An 18,301-nucleotide genomic window follows, 5' to 3' on the forward strand; every position below is an offset into this window, starting at 1 on the left:
GCTCCAGCTCAGGAAACACAGGTTCCTTGACCATCACTGGGGCTCAGGTGGAAGATGAGGCTGACTATTACTGTGACTCCTGGGACAGCAGTGGTACCCATCCCACAGTGACACAGACAGATGGGGAAGTGAGACAGAAACCCTTCACTATCTGTGTTACCCTCTCTCTCCAGTCCCAGCAGGACTGTGAGCAAAGCCATAAGCACGGCTGGCCCAGTTCACCTGGATCTGAGACCTCCAGGCTGCCCTTCCCTCCATCCCTCCAGGTAGGCTCTGCAGAAGGTGTGTCAGGATAGGATGTGAGTCTGGAAGGACCAGGCTGTTCTGCTGTTGTTTGGACTGTATCTTGCCTCAAGATGACCTGAGTGGAAGGAGAGTAAGAGGGAGACAGAGAGCTGTGGAGTGGTCATGGTCCCTGGAGTTCCTCTTGTGTGGTGACTGGATCTAACACAACGCCTGCACTCTGTGGCCCAAATACCCTGGATTATTGGTCTGAACTCCCCATGTTTAACTGAGACCCTCAAGCCCCAACCCCATGGATCCTGATGTTCTGAACAGGAAAGTCTTTCCTAGTGAGCGCTGTGGCATCCCTTGGCACCCCCGGCTTCATACAGCAATTCCCCACTGAAAAGATGCCATGGAGTGCAAAGAATGGCTTCATGCAAAGATGTGCCTCCTTCAGAATGTAGTTCAGGAGCAGTGACTACCTGATGCCTTCATCCCAATACCATGCTTTAATTTAGAATGATATTGAAATGCCTTCTAGCTGAGCAGTCAACTGTAACACATTCCTACTCATGCCTCCCACACTTCTTTCCTGAGAGTATATCCTGAAACCCTGCTGCATGGAATCCTGCCTCCCAGAGTAGGATTCCAGGGATCTCAAAAATTTTTTAGAAACAAACAAAAAGAGTCTAGTTGGAAGAGTCTCAAAGAGGAGGCAGTTGCACATGGAGAGAACTCTGAAGTCTGCAAATATTCATGCACTGATGAGCACTTGTGTGCAAACAAACTCCCTCTGAAAGAGAAAAGAACCACCCAAAGACACTTGAGGGAACACCCCACAGAGCTCACACCCACACACACTCACTCCCACACACACTTACAGACACTCACACACTGTAGTCAGAGGAAAGGCCTGAGTTACAGGGCACGAGGTTGACTCATCAGAAGAGCTTTGCCTCAGTACTGGGGAAATGTGACCCTAGACAAACGACTGCTCAGGTCTCAACTATGAAAGTGTAAAAGCAAACAGGAAATTCAAGCAGTTTTCAAGTAACTGTACTGAATTGAACAATAAAAGACAGAAATAGAGAATGAACTGCAAAAGAACTCTCAACCCAGCAGGAAAAATGTGCAATGCCTTCATCCTGTCAATATTTCCTACAAGGTACCAAGAAAACATATGCTATATCACACAGAGAAGTGAATCAATCCCAAATGGCAGTAAAATTGCACAGGTGATAGACCTTGTAGGAAGGACATGAAAGAAATTCTTATAACTCTATTCTGTTGTACTTGTTCGTAAGGATACAGGATTGAAACAACATGTTAAGTGGAGACATAAAACATATAAAGAGAGACCCAAGTTATACTCTTATAAATGATCCATAATATGGCTGCAGTAAAAAATACACTGAATGAGACTGATTGCATTCTATGAAAGAATAGATGAGTGAGCTTGAAGATATGGCAATGGCAGCTATTCAAGATGAAGCACAAAAGCATAAACAGTGTCAGTGAGCTTTAAGACATCTTCAACTGCCTAAATTGGTATAATGAAAGTCATTAAAGGAGATAAGATTGGACAAGGAAGAGAAAAGGTAGAAAAACAATTTAAAGGAAAAATGACCAAAATTTCCCAAATTTTGTGACAACTAGAAACTTACTATTCCAAAAAGCTTAACATGTCCCAAAGACACACAACACACATGGGGCGTGGGGGGTAGGGAGAGAGAGAGAGAGACAGAGAGAGAGAGAGAGAGAGAGAGAGAGAGAGAGAGAGAGAGATGGGAACAACATAATGACAAGAACAAATTTGGTTTAAAATTTTTTTTTTAATTTTAGTGGTTGCATAGTAGGCATATATTTTTATTGGGTACACGAGATGTTTCAAAACAAGCATGCAATGTGAAATAGCCACATTATGGAAAATTCGGTTTTCATTCACTCAAGCATTTATCCTTTGTGTTATAAACAATTCAATTACACTCTTTTAGCTTTATAAAATGTACAATTAAAGTTGTTATTGACTATAGTCATCCTGCTGTGCTGTCAAATAGTAGGCCTTATTCATTATTTCTAACTAGTTTTTTCTTACCCAGTAACCATCCCCAGATAATAGCTGATTTCTTACTAGAAGTAATGCAAGCCAGAGTCAGTGGAGTTATAGTTAGAAAATATTAAATGAAAAAACTTACTATCCAAAGCAATCTACAAACTCAATGCAATTCCTATCAAAATACCAATGACATTATTCACAGAAATAAAAAAACTCCTCTAAAATTGGTATAAAACCAGAAAAGACCCTGAATAACCAAAGCAATACTGGGCAAACAGAACACAGCTGAAGATATCACACTACTAGAATTAAAATATACTACAAAGCAGGAAGGTATTGACATGCAGTCAGACACTGAGACAAATATAACAAAGTAGAAAACCCAGAAATACATCCATATATCTGTATATGGCTGACTGATTTTCAACAAAGATGCCAAGAACATACACTGAGAAAATGGCACAATTTTCGATAAATGGTGTTGAGAAAACTGGATACCTGTGTACAGAACAATGAAACTAGACACTTATCCCCTCCACAAAAACATGAACTAAAAATGGATTAAATACCCAAATATAACATCCCAAACTATAAAACTACTAGAAGGGAACTTAACATGGGAAAGAACAAATTCTTTAGGACTTTGGTCTAGATAAAAATTATATAGCCAAGACTTCAAAAGCACAGGCAACAACAAATAATAGAATATGAGACTTCATTAAACTAAAAGGCTCCTGAAAAGCAAAAGAAACAATCAACAGAGTAAAGACAATGTGTAAAATGAGAGAAAATATTTGCAAACTGTTCATCTGGCAAGGACCTAACATTCTGTATAAGAAAAAAAAAACTGAAATAACTCATTAGCAAAAAATAATAATAATACCATTAAAAAGTGGGCCAAGAATTTGAAGAGACTTTTCTCAATAGAAGACATACAAATGGGCAACATTCATACGAGAAAAATGTTCAACATCACTAATCAGCGAGGGAATGAAAATCAAAACCCCAGTGAGACACAATCTCACCCTAGCTGGAATGGCTATGAGCAAAAAGACAAAAAACACAAATGCTGGTGAAGGTAGGTGACTTCATATTTCTCTAGTCCGATTCTCTGGAAACAATGAGAGTGCTCTGTCTTTGCTCTCCCTCTAGTAATTATTTTTCACATGCAAAAATATGGACCCTAGTGGGAAATAATGCCTAAGACCACCAACACCTTAGTCATTTGTTCATCATACTAGAAATGAAACTGTTTTCCAAATAATATTAACATCTATCTGTATGTATCACCATTGTGTCAAAGTCTGTGTGATGCTACAAAATTTAGAAGACCTAGAAGAATGTTCTTGCTTTTTGCAATACAAAGATGGCCTATATCATAGATGATACAGATATAGATAGATAGGGGGTTGTATCTTGAAATGTATTTCTCTAAAGGACTTATTTCACTTCAAATTTGAAATTATTCTGGTTTTAAATGTCACAAATGATAAACTTTATAGAATGATAACACAATTGTATATGTTATAGTCACAGGGTCTATCAAATGATGAACCAATCATTCAGTGTTGAGGTTAGTAGTTTTTTTTTTTATTTCAATTCTCACTAAATGAGAACACATTTTATATTATATATTGCCCTAACCATACCACTTACAGGGATTGATCAGAGACTGTGAGGTTCTGTCAACACTAAGCCAGGATGAGAATTGTATTCCTCACACTGCTCTCTGCACTCATTTGTATCCCATAATATCCCCCAAAAGTGAGCATGAAAAGTTCATTTTTTAAGCTGCTTGTTCATTCTCTTACATTTAATACATGTACCAAAAATTGTCTTCATTTTTAAAATAAAAAGTCTGGCAGTTCCTCAAATGGTTAATCATAGTGACCCTGTGACCCAGCAATTCCACTCCTGAGTCTATACCCAAAAGAACTGAATACATGTGTCCACCCAAAAACCTATGCAGTAATGTTTATAGCAACATTATTCATAAAAGTTAAAGGGTGGAAAAAAAATACCCATCAACATTGATAATGAATGAATAAATAAAACATGGTATGTATCCACGCAACAGAATATTATACACAATAAAAAGGAATGAAGTACTGATACACGCTACAACATGGATGAACCTTGAAAACATTATGCTAAGTGAAAGAAACCAGGCACAATGTATCACATATTTTGTGATTCCATTCACATGAAATCTCCAGAGTAGACAAATCCGTGGAGTCAGAAAGCAGATTAGTGGTTGCCTAGCAGAAGGGGTCAGGGAGATGAGAGGATCGGGAAGTGGTAGCTAAGGTTGCGGGGTTTCTTCTTGTAATGAAGATGTTCTAAACTTGATTGTGATGATGGATGCATAACTCTGTAAATAGGCTAAAAATATAAGGGAGTATACATCTTAAATGGTGCATTATATCTCAATAAAACTATTTAAATAATATATTTTATTCAACCCAATATACCTAGAATATTACTATTTTAGCATATCCTTAATATAAAAACTACAAATGATACATTTTGCATTTTTTCATAACCCAATGTGTAATTTCTGCTTCCAGCACGTCTCCATTTGGACTAGTCACATTGCAATTGCTTAACAATCACATGTGGCTAGTGGCTACCATATGGGCCACCAAAGTTCTACAGCCTTCAGGAAGATCCTAGGAAGACCAAATAGTTACCAGATTGGTGGGGCTGACTGGTTCTTTTAATCCAGCTCCTTCATGGAATGTCCAGTGCTCCCACCCCCAGACCCTTCTGTAGCCACTGCTGCTGAATGAAGACAGAGTCAAGACTGCAGTCTGCATGAGAGACAGCCCTAGCGGGGAAGAGGGCTCCACTGTCTGTGACATGAGCCTCCACTTCTGGCTCCGTGCTGGCGCACACACCCTTTGTCGGGTTCAACTTCAGACTTCAACATGTATGAGTGGTGTGTCTCATTTATGAAAATAGAGATGTAATAGTACCATTCCCTCTTAACTGTTTTGAGAATGGAATGTCATAATGTATGTAAACTGCTTTGGATGGTGTCTGGTACAAAGTAAGCATTATTTGGTATTTGGTAATTATTGAGGAATAATAATCATATCATTCATTCTGAAAACAAAAATTTTATGCTATCTTGTAATCTATGATCCTATAGAATAATCTTGATCCATACACTTTTGTTATCACAGGCAGAACAAGATCAAGTTCCTCTCTCTGGGATAAATGCCGTGACCGCTGCTCTTTGAGCATTATTTTTCTTAGATTATTTTTTAAACAGAAATTTATCTGACTTACCTTAACCAAATGTCTTTTCAAAGTAACCACATTTCTTTTAAGTGAAAAATTAAATATTCACCATCTGTTATCAAGAATTATCTGAATACAAAATATTTATCGTTTTAACTATAGAAGGAATGAAAAACATCTACAGGTTACTAATCTAAAAATGCAGGCTCTAGGTTTATATGGTATTAACATGTCTTCCAAATTTTAAGGAATAGGTATTTAAATGACAGGCACTTTGTTTTCAAATTTAGAAAATGTTTCAACCTCTTGGTTGGGCATAGTGGCTCACGTCTATAACCCCAGCACTTTGGGAGGACAAGCTGGGAGTTTCGCCTGATCCCAGGAGCTCAAGACCAGCCTGGGCAACATGATGAAACCCCATCTCTACAGTTACCAAAATTGGCCAGGCATGGTGGCACCGCCTGTAGTCCCATCTGCTTGAGAGACTGAGATGGGAGGATTGCTGGAGCCAGAGAAGTTGAGGCTGCAGAAGGTAAACTATCGAGGCTAAAACATGGTAAATATTTAATTTGCCACTTGAAAGAAATGTTGGTTACATTGAAAAGAAATTTGATTCATCTAAGTTAGATACATTTCTGTTTAAAAAATAATTGAAGTGAGTTCTGGTAGCACCACTGCATTCCAGCCTGGGCGACAGAGCAAAACCTGTAGAAAGAAAGAAAGAAACGGAAGGAAGGAAGGAGGGAGGGAGGGAGGGAGGGAGGGAGGGAGGGAGGGAGGGAGGGAGGGAAGGAAGGAAGGAAGGAAGGAAGGAAGGAAGGAAGGAAGGAAGGAAGGAAGGAAGGAAGGAAGGGGAAAGAAAAAAAGAAAGAAAACATTTCAAGCTTTACAGTAGCAGAGCCACTCTGTAATCAATAAGCAACAAAACCAAAATGAAAAGGGATTCTACAGAACAGTCTAACCAGCAATACAATTATAAATTGTTCAGATATCAAAACCATTTTCAACAGTAAATATATGGTATGAACACCCCATAGAGGTCAAGTAGGATGTATTACGTGTGAACGAAATTATGAGTTGAGAGTAGGAAATTTATAAATTTAATCAAACAAATTAAAGAATTATGAGGCAGTTGTGCCGCTAATGTATTATTTGGCAAGTTGTTCAGTGGAACACCAAGATATTCTTAAGATGCATATATCTTTTAAAATGTGATTATCAAAGTGGATTTTTTAAAATGAGGACATGAGTACCTTTACAAAGTATTCAGGGTAAAAGACAGAAAAGCAAATTTAGATTGTGTATATATATATAAAGTGTATTTCAAAAGATACACATTTTTTTTATTCCTTAAGTAAAAGGAGCAGATGTTTAAATTCCTTGCCTTTTATTTTAAAATTTAGAAAATGCTTACAGCTTCCCACACTGAAATTTATACTAAGACAGATCATCTAATCAAGGGATAACAAAATCAAAACAGAATTCTCTTGACAAATCTATTTTCTCGATTTTGAAGTCTCAATGTGTACTCTAATAATAAAACTGATTCTGCTGTTTGAAAATATTTGCTGATCATTTATCTTGCACCAAGTGACCTCCAGCTCTGAAGATAGGTCAGTGGTAAAATATACAAAGTTGCCCAACTTCGTTAAGTTTAAATTCTAATGAGGAAGAAAAGAAGTAATTGATCAGGGACTTTAAAACAGGAGTGTTGTGATATGACTTGGAACTCGAATTGCATATTGTGCTTGCTGTGTGGAGACTGGATTGAAACATAGGGCAATGATAGAAGCTTAAATTCTTTTAGAGCATGGCTGTCCTGCATTTTGAGGGCCTCTGAAAAAAGAATGTGTAATATTTCTCATTATTTCCTCAAGAAATCTCTGCAGTAGAGCTTTGGTCTTGTGAGGGAAGTACTATAGTCAGCAAGTGGTGAGGGTGGGAAGGCGAATTTGCAGATACCATCTGGAATGACTTCACCTTAAAGGTAAAGCTGGCAGGATTTTCATACATGTTAGATCCAAAAGTGTGTGCGTGCATGTGTGTGTGATAGAGAGAGATAGAAAGAGCAAGAGAGAGAGAATGAGAACCAGACAGGTACAGAGAGACAGTGACAAAGCTGCAGTGACAGAGAGAATTAAAAGGGGACACCAAGAATATTGAGCTGAGAAACTATTAAATGGGAGGTGCCATTAAACAGAATGGGGAAGAGCAGTTTCGGGGAATGTCAGTGGCTCCATGTGGACTTATTAATTTTGAGATTCCTAACTGACATCCAAATGGAGAAGTCAGACAGTGTTGTGCGTAGTCTAGTGTTACCGCATCAAAGAGAATATCAGGAAATGAATAACACAAAAATTAGTAAGAAAGCAACGATAAGAAACATAAGTCGAAGTCCTGAATCTAGTGGTTATCTAACACCCAAAAAGTAGTAGGCCGGGCACAGTGGTTCACGCCTGGAATCCCAGCACTTTGGGTGGCCGAGGCAGGCAGATCACCTAAGGTCGGGAGTTCGAGACCAGCCTGACCAATATGGAGAAACTCCATCTCTACTAAAAATACAAAATTAGCCAAGTGTGGTGGCTCATGCCTGTAATCCCAGCTACTCAGGAGACTGAGGCAGGAGAATCGCTTGAACCCAGGAGATGGAGATTGTAGTGAGCTGAGATTGTGCCACTGCACTCCAGCCTGGGAAACAAGAGCAAAACTTTGTCTCAAAAAAAAAAGTGATAAAGATGAGAAGAAACCAGCAAAAAAGTACTCGGGGTAATTATTAAAAATGTCCAGGGGAAAGTAGGTTAAGTGTTCTGGAATTCTCTCAAAGAAAGCTTTGAAAAAAGGAGGGAGGGAGAGAACAACTGCGTTCAATGCTACTGATCCATAAATTAAGACAAAGGCTGAGGAATTATGCTTCAATTCATCATTTCACAATATAGATATCGTTTGCGCTTTGATAAGAGCAAATTTCTTGGAGTGAGTAGGGGAGAAACCATATCAGAGTGGTTTCTCAAAGGAATGCCTGGTCTCTGGATTCTTAAGGACAATTTTTATTGAACAGTGGAGGCACAAATCGGATTAGTTTTAATTCAGGGGTTGGGACACACTCTAAACTTGTGCCTCTGCATGCCTCGCTTTTTAAAGCTGGGTATCCTGTTATCTTTCAATAACAGAATAATCGCCTGCAAAACCCACACCCGTTTAATGGACACACTCTACAAAGACTGACACTAGAGGTTGCTGGAGAGGATGTGGTTCCACGTAATATCTTATTGAGTTACCGATGAGCAAGGAAGCTGGTAAAATGTCTCTGGAAAACTCACCATTCCCGTTGTACTTAAATTTTCAGATACCAGACACCAGAAATTCCATATTGTAATATATTTTATGAGAAAAATCAAGAGTCTTGTATTAAAATATTTATTATTATTGAAAATAATCACACCGGGTTTCCTGATTATTTTTATTTTTTTATTTTTTTATTTTATTTTTTTTTTTTTGAGACGGAGTCTCGCTGTGTCTCCCAGGCTGGAGTGCAGTGGCGTGATCTCGGCTCACTGCAAGCTCCGCCTCCCGGGTTCACGCCATTCTCCCGCCTCAGCCTCCCAAGTAGCTGAGACTACAGGCGCCCGCCACCACGCCCGGCTAGTTTTTTGTATTTTTAGTAGAGACGGGGTTTCACCATGTTAGCCAGGATAGTCTCGATCTCCTGACCTCGTGATCCACCCGCCTCGGCCTCCCAAAGTGCTGGGATTACAGGCTTGAGCCACCGCGCCCGGCCTCCTGATTATTTTTATTAGCAAGCCAGTCTCTGCTTGTTTTCAATAGTACAAACTCTATCTAATATATCCATATTGTAGTTTTAATCAACCACTAAGAAAAAGTATTATATTTTATCTCAATTCTACGTTCAGTGCCGAAACCAGCATTTTGTAGATTCCAGAGATTTGTTGAAGATATAATGAATAACTTAAATAAGTTAATATTTATAGTGTCTATACACAAATAATATATGATCTCAGAATACAGTGATAACATTTGTTATGTAGAAAATGATTTCAATCTCAGTTAAAAATATTTTGGGCGTAGGTGTTACTGTCATATATAGATGCTCACATTGTTTTGTTTATATGAAAATGTTTGTAGTTAACGTACATTTTTGGTACTTAAGCCTTTTGTTCTTGCTGCCACAGCAAATAGGGTGCCCTTTAAGAACAGGTACCTGAGTTTTACTTCATTTTAACAGATTTCTTAATAAAATATATACCATACTATTTGGTTTAACACATAAGCGAAGAGCCATCCACTACATGACTGCCACCCATCCCTCCTCTAATACGGCTCCTGAAGATGTTACTGATAGCAGAGGACTTTGTGTTCAACCTAAGCACTTTATAGTCCTTTCACTTTCAACTAGGTATGAGATAAAATAATTCAGCACCAATAAAACACATACTTCTTTTTTGTTTGTTTTTGTTTTCTGGTTTTTTTAAATTATACTTTAAGTTCTAGGGTACATGTGCACAACGTGCACGTTTGTTACATATGTATACATGTGCCATGTTGGTGTGCTGCACCCATTAACTCATCATTTACATTAGGTATATCTCCTAATGCTATCCCTCCCCCTTCCCCCTCCCCACAAAAGGCCCCAGTGTGTGATGTTCCCCTTCCTGTGTCCAAGTGATCTCATTGTTCAATTCCTACCTATGAGTTAGAACATGCGGTGTTTGGTTTTCTGTTCTTGCGATAGTTTGCTGAGAATGATGGTTTCCAACTGCATCCATGTTCCTACAGAGGACACGAACTCATCACTTTTTATGGCTGCACAGTATTCCATGGTGTATATGCGCCACATTTTCTTAATCCAGTCTGTCACTGATGGACATTTGGGTTGATTCCAAGTCTTTGCTATTGTGAATAGTGTCACAATAAACATACGTGTGCATGTGTCTTTATAGTAGTATGATTTATAATCCTTTGGGTATATGCCCAGTAATGGGATGGCTGGGTCAAATGGTATTTCTAGTTCTAGATCCTTGAGGAATTGCCACACTGTTTTCCACAATGGTTGAACTAGTTTACAGTCCCACCAACAGTGTCAAAGTGTTCCTATTTCTCCACATCCTCTCCAGCACCTGCTGTTTCCTGCGTTTTTATTGATTGACACTCTAACTGGTGTGAGATGGTATCTCATTGTGGTTTTGATTTGCATTTCTCTGATGGCGAGTGATGATGAGCATTTTTTCGTGTTTCTGTTGGCAGTATGAATGTCTTCTTTTGAGAAGTGTCTGTTCATATCCTTTGCCCACTTTTTGATGAGGTTGTTTGTTTATTTCTTGTACATTTGTTTGAGTTCTTTGTAGATTCTGGATATTAGCCCTTTGTCAGATGAGTAGATTGCAAAAAATTCTCTCCCATTCTGTATGTTGCCTGTTGACTCTGATGGTAGTTTCTTTTGCTGTGCAGAAGCTCTTTAGTTTAATTAGATCCCATTTGTCAATTTTTGCTTTTGTTGCCGTTGCTTTTGGTGTTTCAGACATGAAGTCCTTTTCCATGCCTATGTCTTGAATGGTATTACCTAGGTTTCCTTCTAGGATTTTTATGGTTTTAGGTCTAACATTTAAGTCTTTAATCCATCTTGAATTGATTTTCATATAAGGAGTAAGGAAATCATCCAATTTCAGCTTTCTACTTATGGCTAGCCAATTTTCCCAGAACCATTTATTAAATAGGGAATCCTTTCCCCATTTTTTGTTTTTGTCAGGTTTATCAAAGATCAGATGGATGTAGATGTGTGGTATTATTTCTGAGGGCTCTGTTCTGTTCCGTTGGTCTATATCTCTGTTTTGATACCAGTATCATGCTGTTTTGGTTACTGTAGCCTTGTAGTATAGTATGAAGTCAGGTAGCGTGATGCCTCCGGCTTTGTTCTTTTGGCTTAGGATTGTCTTGGCAATGCGGGCTGTTTTTTGGTTCCATATGAACTTTAAAGCAGTTTTTTCCAGTTCTGAAAACACACACTTCTTAAAGAAGGACTCTTTTTTTTTTTTTTTTTTTTTGAGCCTGTTCAACAATACACAGCAAGACAGAGTACACTTCTCATTCCCAGCAAATCAGTGTTGGCACTACACTCTCTACACTCTGAAAACTTGCATTATTGGCTTTCTTACAAACACCGTTTGAGCTTATAATTTAGATGACATTGAATAATGTACAAAAAATATGCTACTTCCTTCCCCTTCACTTCTCTTCTCTTCTTACCAGACAATTGTCAATTGTCTTTTCTCTCCAACTCCTTTCCTCTGTTTACCTGATTTTTGAAAGATAATCTGCACGTTCCCAACCTTAGTATTGTAGAGACCAAATGTGTGGTCAAACTTCATATGCAGGAATAGTTGAATTATATGCAAGCACTTTTAAAAAACAATTCCTCCTCAGTTTTATGTGATTATTTTATATAATCAAACGTCTTCCAGATATACATTCTAAACCAGTGGTTGTCAAGCTCCACTTTGTTGTCTAATTTCATCAGAATTCTCCAAAATTCTTATGATAAATACAGATAAATTGGCATAACTCCAGATTTATGAAATCAAAATTTCCAGAACCCAGGAATATGCATTGAAAAAATGTATTCTTCAGGTGATGTTGACGTGATATGGGATCCAAGTTTATAATGCAAAGAAAATTACCTTGCTTGCCCTCTAGTTGACTCTTATATCCAGAGGTCCTCTTCTGCTTTCACATTCTGCTCTATATCCTTCTGCACTTTCCTCCTTCCCCCCTCCACTTCTGCTCATCCAATTCCCAAGGCCTCCCCCATGGATTCTCCTAAAACTCCAAATGGTCAGTTGCCACTAAAGTTCCCTCTGTCTCATGAACAGGTTATGTGGGCAAATGTAGAATTTAAGCTTGGACCGAGCTGAATCAAGAGCTGCAATTAAAGATTTCTCTAAACCCAGAGGGGACCAGCAAATACTTAAAGAATATTAGAGATTTCCTGTGAGTGCAAAGGGCTCAGGGTGACCTGATGCTATAGACCAAATTTTATGGTCCCCTCAAATTCATGTGTTAAAATCTAACTCCCTATTTGATGGGATTTAGAGGTGAGGCCTTGCAAGGCGATTCAATCATGAAGGCAGAGACCATATGAATGGGGTCAGTGTTCCTATCAAAGGGACTGCTGAGAGCTCCCTTATCCCTTCTATCATGTGAAGACACAGTACAAAGATGACAGTCTATGAACCAGAAAGCAAACTGTCACCAGACACAAAACCTGCTGACCATTTGACCTTGGATTTTACCTTCTCCAGAACAATGAGAAATAAATTTGTTTCTCTGGTACCTAGTCTATGTCATTCTGTTTTGGCACCCAGATTAGCTAAAGTACCAACATATCAACTTGTACTCATAATTTCTGGAAACTCTGATGCCAAATCTTTGCTGGCAAAATGTGATTGATCTGCTAGAGGAATGAACCTACACGATCCATCTTTCCACAATAAACCAGAGAGTAAGAACAAGGAAAAGTAGGCCAATGTCTTCTAAAAGCCATACCTGAAAGATTTCCAGTAACAGTTGATTAGATGGTAATTCCATCACACAAGCAACACAGCAAAGAGACACAAAGATCAGAGGTTTTCAGGATAGCCTCAAAAACACCAACTGACAACATTAGGGAGTTAAAGGAGATATGAAGTTTCAAAAAGTCAAACTTTATTTAAATCTCATTGTAGAAACTTGTAATTCTAACACTGAATACATTCTAGGGCAGGTGGTGGCATGGCATGGCGACTCTGGGGCACAAATGCTGAGTTTCAAAGCTTCGATTTCTATACCCTTTGGAGATGCCCCCTACCCTCCTCACCCCTGCCCAGCTGTCAAGAAGAGCCTGTCCTGAGCGGCACCTCAGGGGCAAACAGCCCAGAAGCCCAGTTCAGCACAGACCTCCATGCCTGGAGGAAGAAGCGACCTCTGGTAGCAGGAGGAGCTGCTGGAACCCCTCCTCCAGGGCTTCTTTTCCTGCTCTCCAGTGTCTCTTGCAGGCAGGCAAACAACTCCAGCGGCAGCAGCAGCAGCAGGCACCTCAGCTGCAGGACCGCAGCTCTGCTAAACGACAGACGCCTCTCTCCAGTGAGGCAGAGGAGCCCAGGCCACATACCCGGGTCTCTGCCTCCATGCCTCCCACAGTGCCCAGTACTGAGAGTAGAATGGCAGCTGCTGGCTGGAGCTGTGCTGGCCACCCCCTCTCTTCCACCTCTTGCTTTAGCCGTGCTTTCAGCTACAGGGGTGAGGCCAGTGGCTAGAGCAGGTGCCATGATGTCAGGCAGCTCCTTAATGGGCTGGTCCTTGGCAGGACCAGGCAAGGGCAGGAGGGGAGCTGCCTCTAGCTCCAGTTCTGTCCCTGAAGGGGCTCTTCCCCTAGTGCTGGCACTGGCTCATCAGATGGTGCTGGAAGGTCCTGTATTGCTGCACACTGAGCAGGAGCTGAAAAAGAAGAAAGAGTTCCCAATGTCAGTCACTTTCCACTGGAATTTCCACACATGGAAACAACCGCACTAAATGAAAGGAATTCCAACCAGAAAACATTGCTCCCAGAAAGTCTCCAAGACTACAGGCCACCTCACCATGTGCCTGTGCCTAGAGGAAGTCCAGAGGCTCCAGCTGGCCAAGGACAATGCACAGATGTGGCCCTGACAGGATAATATGTGAGGCCTGGCCTGGCAGGACTTGCCCTGGGCTGCCCTGTGGTACCTGGGAGCACCTTTGGCCAGAGGCGCCTGGGGTGAGGAATGAGCCAGTGTCAGCATGGTGGGAAAAGGCTCTCACTCTGGGCCCTCCTTAAGGAGGAGCCTCAAGATGTGGGGCCGCAGCATGAGAATTTCATGCTCTCCTGAGCATCTCCCACCAAGGGAGCTGGCTGCGGGGCTGTCCCTATGATGTGGGTGCCTGGTTACCAGAGTTCTAAGTTCCAATGGGGTCTGTCACCAAGGAAGTGAACTCACTTCTTTAAGGTTCAGTATCCTTGACTCCTTCCTTCCATAAAACCTACTGAGAACTCTCTGGGCTGCTGGCTGCTCACCCTCCCCCCAGGTCAGCTCCTTACCTGTACACAGGTAAGCCCACCCAGGGCCTGCTTGTACACCTGCGCCTGATGTGCACCTGGGGCCTAGGAATCCACTTGGGGCCTGTGATCCAACAGGGGTCTAAACTTGATTAAAACACATTTTGATTATTCCTATAGGGGAGAGAAGGCCTTGTAGCAATAAGAAGCACAGTGTCACATGAAATATGCAAAAATGATCAAAATCTTATGGAAGAAAAGTATCAATTTTAATCACTGAAATGTTAACTTTTGATAAATATTTAAGTTTATAAGGAAAAATAAAACCATGAAGATTAAACCAAAGTTGCAGGGAATGCTATAGAGTTTCTCGTTTGTGGATTGAACACGGAAATGTCCCACCTACTTATGGTCATGATTTTCTACCTTAATCTTCTTCTTCTTACGATTAATAGAAAAAATACCATGACAATGATGGTGATGATGGTTCAGGCACACAACCGAAGTTTAGTGACAGAAACATCAGGTGCTCCAGTTACAGTGTAGCCGTTCTTATTGGGGTGTGAAAATCAATCTTGTGTTCAGTATACATGGGAAGCAGGAGTACATGTGGGGAGAACTGCATTTCACTGGACTAAGTTTTTTTCCCAGAAGAGCTACAGTTCATCCTTCACTCTCCATTCTGTGATCAAAAACCATGGAACAGAGACGAGCATTTCAACCTGAGACTCAGTTACCATAAATGCACCTGCCCCACCTCCCCACAACCATATATGCCACCTCCCTGTGCTGAGCCAGAAGGGTTCACATATGGCACAGACTGAGGCTGGACTCCATAGTTTTCATCTTCCCAGGTGTCAGGTGTTTTGTGGTCACCTGGAGGAGGGAAGCTCCTGGGTTCCGTCTTCTTCACCAGCAGGGGGCAGCAGAGCTGCAGTCAGAAGTTAGTCTGGGGCTGCCCAGGAGGAGCCTAAGAGGGAGGCCAGCCCTGAAGGCTCAACAGGTGTTTGAGGATCAGTCCTGGGTCTGGAAGCCCAGTAAAGTGCATCCTATCCCCTCAGGCTGCAGTAAACCTGTCCTCAGTGCTACATTCACACAGCATCACCCAACTGACAGGAGTCAGGGAACAGTGAGGGGCCTCACCTGGGAAATGCAGCTGGAGGTGCCTGGGCCCTGGTGTCAGCCTGGGCAGCTCCCACAGGGCTGGGATTCCCTGGGAGACGCCCCGAGGTCGAGGTGCTCTAGGAGGAGGGCACAGTGTGAGGAAAAAGGATTTCCAAGGGCCCGAGCCCTTCACCTAGTATTGCTGCCTGAGCCTCCTGCCCCTCTCAGGGTCTTGTCCCTCTTTGTTCAGCAACAATCTCTGAGCTCAGCCACCCAGCACTGCTGGGAGCTTGTGGCAGCTGAGAGCTGTGTCTTCACTGGGAAGTGTGGTTCAGCGCAGAAAACTGCCTCCTCCGGGTTTATGTCCTTCCTCAGCGAGGTTAGGTTTCATGACTACCTGAGGCCAAGTTCTTGGCTCTGCCTCCATATAGGAGGAGCTGAAAATCCTCCCAGCTCCACAGCTCCCTGGAGGAAACACTGAGGCCTCAATGTGCGTCAGGGTCTCCTTCTGCCCAGTGTTGCCTCCCTCACCTCCTTTCACACCCTCTGTGCATGCAATTCCCCTTCTCAGAGTCTGCTTCCGGGGAACCCAAATTAAGATCACCAGCCATCCCCAACATGGGCCATGCGGGACCTCAGGAAGTACTGTACACTAGAAAGCGCCCGTTTATTCCTAAATTAGCATTGTGAGTATCCAGATGCCCAATGAGATCAGAGTGTTTCTTGCATTTGTATGGAATGCAAAGGGAGCCTGACTCACCAGGTGCTCTGGGTTCTGAGGGAGAGTTGGAGTCAGATCCCCCCACAGAGAAACCCAGGGCAGGAGGAGCAGCCTCACCCCATGCAGGGACCACAGATGTACCCAGAGGGGGAGCTGCAGGATGGACACTGCCCACCTCCACCCTCCACACCCTGGGCAAAAAATCATTCTTTCCACCCCTCCTTCAGCCTATCCAAGTTGACACTTAAAAAGCCACCACAGCCCACGCTTGTCAACAGGAAACCCATTCACATCTCCATCAGTCACACAATCTCCACAGATTCTTCAAAACATAATAGCAATAGCCATGCAAAGTGTATATAAGATGTCTCAAATAATTGTACTTAATTACATATGAAGGTGACACTATTTTTGATATGCTAGGTAAATAAAGTAAATTATTTAACTCATTTTCTTCTTCTCTTTGTATTTCTAATGCGATGACTAGACATCCGGTTTCCCATGAGGCTCACATCATATTGTGAATGGACAGGGCTGGTCTGCACCCCTTTAGGATACAGGGGCTGTGGAGTGACCTGGTGCAGGAAGCCCCGTCTCCATCCATAAGTCATTGGTGTGAACCCAGGGAGAGGCGCTGGTGCAAGAGAGATGAGAACCCAGGGGTGAACCACCTGTTTGTGCAGGAGACTGAGCCTTCACTTTGAGCCAAATAATTTGCTTTCCTATCTTCAATCCTGAACAAGATGGCTCTCTGGTCCTCTTTTTGTTTTCAAGTTTTTGCCCCTTGAAGTTTCAGGCTGTCTGGATCCCAACCAGGGGACACTGAGGAAATCCAGGAGTCTCACACTGACTGTTGTGTTTCATCTGCTGGGGCCATCCCAAACTGCAGCGTACCATTTCCTGTCCTGGTGCTCAAATAGCTGCTCCATGTACTTGTTGTGGTTTCAGACATGAATCTAGGTGGCAAGACGGGATAGTGTATGTTATAATATTTAAATGGAACCTGAATCCATTAATCTTTATTTTAATATGAAACATTAAAAGAATGTTGTCATAAGCAATGGGGAAACAGGAAAAGATAATAAAATCCTTTTGAGGAAAAAAGCAAAAATGTATTTATTGGATGTGTGTGTGTCTTCAGTGTTGCAGGGTTGAGAGAGGTCAGCTTTAGGTTGCCCTGAGGAAGTGATCTGATGGGAAAAAGCAAAAAAGCAGGAAAGATGCATCTCTGTGACCTGACACGTAAATCACAGTAAAATGGAAACAAATCTTCCAATAAATCAAACATTCACAAAAATATCACTGTGGTGCACACAGAAATGCCTGTTAACAACTTTCCCTTCGTCCTGCCGGCTCATATCCCCATGGATCACCTGTGTGCAGAGTGGACTCTGTGGTCGCCATTTCTCAGGCTGAGAACCAGAGAGTGGGAAGAACAAGCGGCCTGCTCGTGGGTGGGAAGGACAGGATTGAGAGTAGTGGACTCGGGCTCAGGACTGTGGCCCTGGTCAGTCCTCAGTGTTCCCTCCACAGGTCCCTCCCACATGTGCCCGTGTGGATGTGGGTGCACTGCCTGTGGCGGCTGATTTGCTCCAGGGATTCAATGTGGCAGATGCTTCAGCACAAAGCCTGCAGCTGGGGAGACCAGAGACCAACACCCCCTGGCAGAGGGGTCCACAGGATGGGCAGCCCCATTTCCTGACAGTAGAGACAGCCTGGAGGTGGCTGCCAAGCAGAGGGCACTGCAGGGTGTGTCCGGGCCTGGAGGGTCACAAAGACACAGGCACCTCACAGCAGAGACACTGAGGGCCAGGAGCTCACTCAGGAAAGGGATTTCAGCAGATCTTTCTCTCCTGAGGAAATCAGGTACAATAAAAGTAAGTTCCTG

This window comes from Macaca nemestrina, chromosome 15 (genome assembly GCF_043159975.1).
Source record: "Macaca nemestrina isolate mMacNem1 chromosome 15, mMacNem.hap1, whole genome shotgun sequence".
Classification (NCBI taxonomy): domain Eukaryota; kingdom Metazoa; phylum Chordata; class Mammalia; order Primates; family Cercopithecidae; genus Macaca; species Macaca nemestrina.